This window comes from Manihot esculenta, chromosome 7, assembly GCF_001659605.2.
Source record: "Manihot esculenta cultivar AM560-2 chromosome 7, M.esculenta_v8, whole genome shotgun sequence".
In the NCBI taxonomy this organism is placed as follows: Eukaryota; Viridiplantae; Streptophyta; class Magnoliopsida; order Malpighiales; family Euphorbiaceae; genus Manihot; species Manihot esculenta.
Window position 1 is genome coordinate 13,504,959 of NC_035167.2, and position 7,265 is coordinate 13,512,223.

Sequence of the window (7,265 nt, forward strand, 5' to 3'; positions counted from 1 at the left end):
TTAAATTTTGGTCGCGAAATGGTCGCTATTTTGGTCGCTAATTTGATCGCTATTTCGTTGTTGTTTGGTCGCCTCAGGGAAGAGCATTTAGTCGCTATTTCGTCGCAAATTAATAGTAAAATAAAAAATATTTATTATTTAATTTGCTTTTGTGGCTGATTAGTCACTAATAAATGCATTTAAATCTGATTCATATCATTTTTCCAATAAATTCATAAACCTGCTACAATATCAATATGTACACACACATTCCAATACATAAAACATCAAAGACAATATATACACATCAACTTCATTTCATAATTCTGCAATCTAATAGTTCAAAACATTATTATAGTTCAACACTAAGAAACTTAAAATATCTCAAAATACATAATGGATCCAAATAGTATCAAATTCATATCATAAAATATACCTTTATGCTTCCCTTATTCTGTATTATACAAAGTTATATTTTTTAATGCGGTCTAACCAGTTCCTAATTGGTACACAACAAAGCGTTCCAAGTACCAGAGACACACTACATCTATTGTAAAAGAACGAGTCCAACAAGCAACGAACAAGCATCTCTTCAAGTACAGAAATTTTTGCCATATGGAAGTTACTTTAATATACAGAGTCATCCGGCCAGAATATCACTGCATCACTCTCAATCAGCATCAAAGAAACCAGCATCTTTCATTTCTGAATAGTATACATTCTCCAGATGCAAATCACCTGTCACAAATAAATAAAATATAATATCAGCTAACATTTTCGACACCTCCACTTGGGTATACCAGTTTCTACTATATGCTACTACGATTCTAATATAGCAGCATAAGGGCACAAACCATATCACATCAGTTGAGAAGTCCTGAAACTTGTTACATGCCACCCATGATTGCAAATGGCATAAGGTTCTACCCAAAATATTAAAATATATTTGAATATAAAAGAAGATAATGAAAAATTAATAATACTACTACTACTAATAATAAAAGTAGTATCGTAAAACAAGAATCAAAATGCAATATGGTAAGACACCTCAAACTCCACATACTAATACATCATTGGATCCAAAGATATAATGCTGAACAGCTAAACCACTTTATTTATGAAACAGGAAGCACAACCAAGCTAGCCAACACGAATCACAGTAAGATGGTGAGCGTACCAGATGCTGTTACCATATTTTCCCAAAATTTTCCTTATTATTTAAATAAGACTAGAAAAAGACGCATGAGATAAAATATAAAAAAGCCCATAAAATAATCATTTCCAGGAAAGATATTCATAGTCATTATCCAAATATTAAAGGCTAGCACTTAATTTAAAAAGATAACAATAAAAGTAAATATGAAGTTGGAATTACTCATTTTATTACAGACAGCAGACAAGAAGAAAATAAAGGGCTAGCCGGAGATGACAAAGAGGGGGTTGAAAACAAATGCATTTCTGCTTTCCACCATTTACTCTACAATCATATGACGCATTACTAAAGTTTCATCACAGTCCCTTTGTTCATAATGCTAAAAGGTAGACAACATTATAATCACAACAATTACATAGAAGTAAGGCATTTAAACCAGCACAAGGCATGGCAGAACAAGAAGGTCACACGAAATGAAGCGCAATTACTTCTATATGATTTAAAAGTTGTTGGCAGTTTATCTCAAACCTTTGTGCCTTTACAGCTCCTCCCACATTACAAGTGCCTTTTCACTACTATTCCATTGATAGAAAATAGATGTGATAGGGCTCTAAAAAAAATGATGGTGAAATAATCAAATAATCATATTAATAGTCCATAAAAAAATAATCAAATAATCAGATTAATAATCAAATAATCAGATTAATAGTCCATAAAGAAATAATCAAATAATCAGATTTTAAGTGCCAATTTTTTTTTATTTTTGGTTAATGTAAGTGCCACTTTTGATGAACGATATATTGATAAAGAAATAGTTACATTGCAGTCAAGAGAAAGGAGATTTTCACTGGGGTTGATGGAGCTTCCTGAGGATGACAACCAAAGGGTTTTAATCAAGATTTTATAAACAATGCTAATTGACACCATATACATGGCTTGTGATCTTTTCTGAGCTTGAAGATTTTATAAACAAAATAACAGTTTAAAAGAAAGAAAAATATGACAAACAAAAGTAAAATAATTAAAAGAAAAAAAACAGTGAGAGAGATACAGAGAGATGTCAATAGCCATGGGCATGAGACAACCCCTTCAAAAAAAATTCATGGATCATGGATGCCAACAAGTGGTTCAACTGGTTTTTTGCAAGATATGAAATTTCAAAACAAGTCAACTAGTAAATCAATAAAAATAGAGAGCAAAAACCAATTCATATAAACCTCTCCATGAAACAGACAAAGACCATCGTATTTAATGTAATCAATATTCAGAAATGCATAAGAATGACTTGTAGAAATGCAGTGATTTTGAATTAAAACATCATGAAGACCTAACTAACATTTATTATCAACAGTTAATGAAAGAGTAACACATTCTCCTTAAACATTGCAGAGAGCTGGAGCGACCAAATATCTCCATATATCGAAGTTCCAAATTCTGCTGGCAGAATGCACATTTAAAAGATCTATAATATTGAGGGGGAAACACAAAGAAGAAAAGAAAAGGTCAAAATTGACTACCCACAAGTTCTAAAATGAAATTCTTAACAGGACTCAGTCTACCACATCTTCATAAACTAAGCTAATAAAACCATTGTATGGCGTAATACAATCAGAAACCAACTCTCATTCATGTGAATTAATTTTTATTTATCCATTAATAACTATACAATTACAGATATACATAGATGATATAGAGTGATCTATTTGGATTAGTCTGCGGTGTCTACCAATTCTAAATGCTCAAAAGCAGAGAGAGTCTAAACCGGTCAACAAGCTAAGAAAAAGAGGAGACGTGGGCCTCAAAAACCACATTTTGAAATTTGAAGCATTTTACGCGCGTAACCTTCACATCGCCTAACCATGCTATCCATTTCACAACAATTTAGCCATGCATAATTGAATAATGCAATTTCTTAATCTTGGTAGCTAAAACTGACCAGTTTGAACCGTTGTCTACATTGGAGATACTGAAAGAGTCCAAAGACTTCTTTGGTAGATCATAAAAATCATCAATGCTGAGCTGCTTCCCAAGATAATTAACTGGAAGAAGAACGAATGTCCCGATAATCCCACCAAATGTAAACACTTTGAGACTGCATTCAGAAACAAATAGATAAATAAATAAACAACTAAAACTATAATTAATCCCTATTATCTTTTAAAAGAATAATTTTTAAGAAAAAATTTCATTATCAACCTGTATATAAATTTACAAATATCTTTATTTTTTATTACAGCAAAACACTAATATTAAAACACTAATATTTAAACAATGCTAATTGACACCATATACATGGCTTGTGATCTTTTCACTTAAATTGAATGTGCTTCTCTAGCCTTTTCCTTCATTTTCCTTTTGGCCTATTAAAATTGTCCGTGTATTTTGAAAAATTAATTGCTTGCAACTTGTGCTTATTGTCCTAAGTAGAAAATGACCAAAAAGAAAATTATCTTTTTAAAGTGTTTAACTTGCAAGCAACGTGTATGTATGCTGTATTTGCACATGAGTGGACTGTATAGGGACAGGTGCAAGCAAAATGTTGCCTCTTTTACAAGACAAACACATGGAATGGTGCAGTCAATTCACCCAAAATGCATATGAAACATTTCCTTTTATGTTAAAATTGCTTTCAGGAAAGCTTCTTTGTGACTGCCAATCAGCCATAGTCACATTAAGACTTGAGTATTCAATAAGCATGGTCCTTTTGAACCTTTTATAATCAACTAAACTCAATGCTTTTGTACAAATAGCAAATAAAATAACATCCACACAACTAACTATATTAACTTATCTCATCCTTATTTTTTAAAAAATTAGTTAGGACAGTTTTTTTTAAATTTATTATAACTATAAAAAATAAAGAGAATTTAAAAAAAAAAGAACTTTGATTAATGTAAAAGTGTGAGAAAGATATCGGCCTATGGACAGTTATGTGGGGCTTTCACTTTCATTTTTTTCCACTTCTCTCTTCAATAACCTAACCCAGTCACTTTCTTTCCAAGCAAACTTCCACAAGCAACCACAAGGAATCTCTAGCAAAAACAACCCCCTTCTCTTTCTTCATCTAGAATTTTTTTATATATATAATTAAAAAAACCCTTTAAAAAAACAATATATATATAATTACATACAAAAGTATATAATATACCTAACAAATTATAAAAAAACATATGTATAAAATTGGCTATCGTTTCAATTCTAGTATGGTTCAAGAATAGTTTCGGTTTGATTCCTGGTCACAAACCACAACCAAACAAAAACAGTAAAATAAGTTCAATTCGGTATAATATCAATGTTTTCATATGGTTTCGGTTTGGAACCCTCAAGAACAGTACACACCCTCTAACAGTGAGATGGATAACGAGATGAACACTCATCATAGAATGGTATGACATGTCTAGGAATGATCACTAAGATAGTTATGATAGAAAGCTACCATATGGAAAAGAGAACACTAATAATCTACTGGAGTTTCAGCAACATGGAAGTTGGTGATGATGAAATGATTTTGAAAAAATTTGTTGAAACGCAATTCCACAGTGATTCTGAAAAGCAAACCCCACCCCTTTCCTCCCATCTCTCTCCCTCCCCCCCCCCTTTTGAAGGCTATGTTTGAGAAAGTAGGGGCTGCAATTGATTGATCCTATTCCTTCTAAATCAAAAAACCAAAACTCAAACTACTAATTTAATAGACTAAACAAAACTGAAATAACAACTAATCCAAATTGAATTTCAGTTCAGTTCAAAACTAATTTGTTCCAACCATTCTCTAGTTACAAAGAAGGTTTCCTCAAAATAAGCAATTGATAAGCTTAAATTCAATCCAACATTAAAGATTAAATTCAATCAATCCAGAATTATAAACAAAAGACTTACAATATCAAAGTCGATTAATATTAATAATATCACATTTAATCTCAACATCACAAAACTTGAAATAACACCAAACACAATGCATAAATCTATTTCAACATCCAAGCACAAATCTATCTCAAAAAAAAAGTCCAAACATAAATCAAAGGCCCATTTGCTGTTCTTCCATTATTAGTTGAAGCAGAACATAAATAAAAAATCTGAATATATTAGCTAGTTCATTGCAGCCCATGAAGATGAAGAACAAGATAGCAGCGAAATTGTCTCAACTTGTGATGCCATTTATCTAGGACTCATTTGCTGATTCTACCATTATTAAGAAGGAGAAGAAGAAGAAGATAATGATTATAATGATGATGATAAAGGGGATTTAGTTTCGTCTGCAAGAAAAAGTAAAAGGGATATAATAAATGGCCTTGATAGACAAGGGACAAAGGAACTTGACTATAAGCAGAAGATGGAACTATGGGTTTGGGTTTGACAATGGACAAGCCATTGACTATGGGTATGGGAAGCATAGGCAAGAAATAGATAAGATGAAAAGAAAGTGTGAGTGGCTTTGTGATTAGGGAAAAAGATTTCTTAAAATATACCCAGCGCCATGCTATAAGAATTGGACAGGCCTTTAAAGGTTGACTATATAAGAGGCCCAAGTTTCAATTGGTTCCTTCTTTTTTCTGGTTAATAAACTGAACTCAAACTAGTCACAATACTTCTCTACAAACTTAATCTAAACAGTACCAAAATGACCGAAAAACAAACCAGATCAGCTCAGTTTAGTCTTTGGTAACCATTGAATGCTTTCCACTATGGGAAAATAAGGAAAATGGGAGGAAGAAAAAGGAGAAATTTTTTTGAAAATAATATATTTCACCTTGTTTGGGAGAGAGGGAAGTCAGTAAAGAAAACTGGGAGAAAGTTTGTGCATAGGGTCCACAAAATTTAGAACAAATTGGTGTAAAGTATTGGCCTTACTGGTTTAGCCTTATAACACCATCTTTTATTACAGAAGGGATAAAATTATAATTTCACCATCATAAAACAAATTCCCCCTTAATTTCTTCCTTTCATTTTCTTTCCAATCCAAATAAAAGAAAAGAGGATAATCTTTTTGAATCATTCCTCCCATTTTCCTTCCTATGTTTTCTAAAACATAGCATAAGAGTAATCATGAAGCCAAATGTATTAGAAAGTTCGGCAAAGTTTGAAATTCCGAAGACACATTTACAACAGCTCTATATATGTACACACTGATAGTGGCTTATATTGCAAATGTAAGAGCTGTTTCTGCAGAAATCATAATCCTAAAGCTACATGTTAGAAACAACCTCATCACCCATTACAATGCAGTCATTAACTTCTCAAAATTCCTAATTTCACACAATTCTTGGAATCACACTCTTTCAACACATTTATATAAAAAAAATCAAATATAACTTCTAAATTTAAGAAATAGAAAAAAAAAATCAAAGGAATCAAAGTGATAAAGTAAATATTCAAATTTACAAAGCAAGGATTCACTTACAGAGTTAAGGAGAGAGAAGCAATAGAAATCCAAGAGAGAGAGCGAGCGAGAGCGAGCGAGAGAGACCGAGCGAGAGCGAGCGAGAGAGACCGAGCGAGAGCAAGCGAGAGAGACTGAGCGAGAGCAAGCGAGAGAGACCGAGCGAGACCGAGCGAGAGAGACCGAGCGAGAGAGAGAGAGAGCAGGGAGGAGAGGAGAAGGGGGAGAGAGAGCACAAGTGAGTTAGAGTAAGGGAGAGGGATGTCGGTCAATAGGAAGTGAGTAAGGGAAGAATTGTCGGTCGATCGGCACAATGAGTGAGGGAAAGGGCTGTCGGCAGTAAGGGTGAGTGAGGAAAGTGGCTGTCGGCAGTAAGGAGAGTGAGTGAGGGATGCAATGTGATTTTAGAATTAGGGTTTCAATATAAAATTGTATTTTTTAAAATTAACTTAATATAATAGATAATAATAATTTAATTAGATATACATATACACCGATAAAGATATATAATAATAAAAAAATAGTTTACAACTTAACTAAAAAATATATTTAAAAAAACTATTAGGACTTTTTATTTTAGAAATGTATTAGTTTTCAATTAAAAATTAAGTAATTTTTTAAGTTATTAATTTTTTAAGTTAATTTTTCAATTAAAAATTAATTACTTAATTTTTTAAGTTAAAATAAATTAATTAATTTTTTAAGTTAAAATAAATTAATTAATTTTTTAAGTTAAAATTAATTAATTAATTTTTT

General features: G+C 31.9%; 1 long non-coding RNA gene across 2 annotated transcripts; it reads right to left on the reverse strand.

Annotated features, from left to right (window-relative positions):
• Positions 1-266: 266 nt before the first annotated feature.
• On the reverse strand, positions 267-6,934 carry LOC110607413. Of its 2 annotated transcripts, XR_006351148.1 has the most exons (4): positions 6,531-6,934; positions 3,069-3,224; positions 1,661-1,742; positions 267-717 (listed from the first exon to the last, which is right to left on the reverse strand). It is a non-coding gene; the product is annotated as an uncharacterized LOC110607413 (long non-coding RNA). The 2 variants fall into 2 exon arrangements; XR_006351147.1 differs by lacking the exon at positions 1,661-1,742 and having other exon boundaries at positions 6,531-6,932.
• Positions 6,935-7,265: the final 331 nt, after the last annotated feature.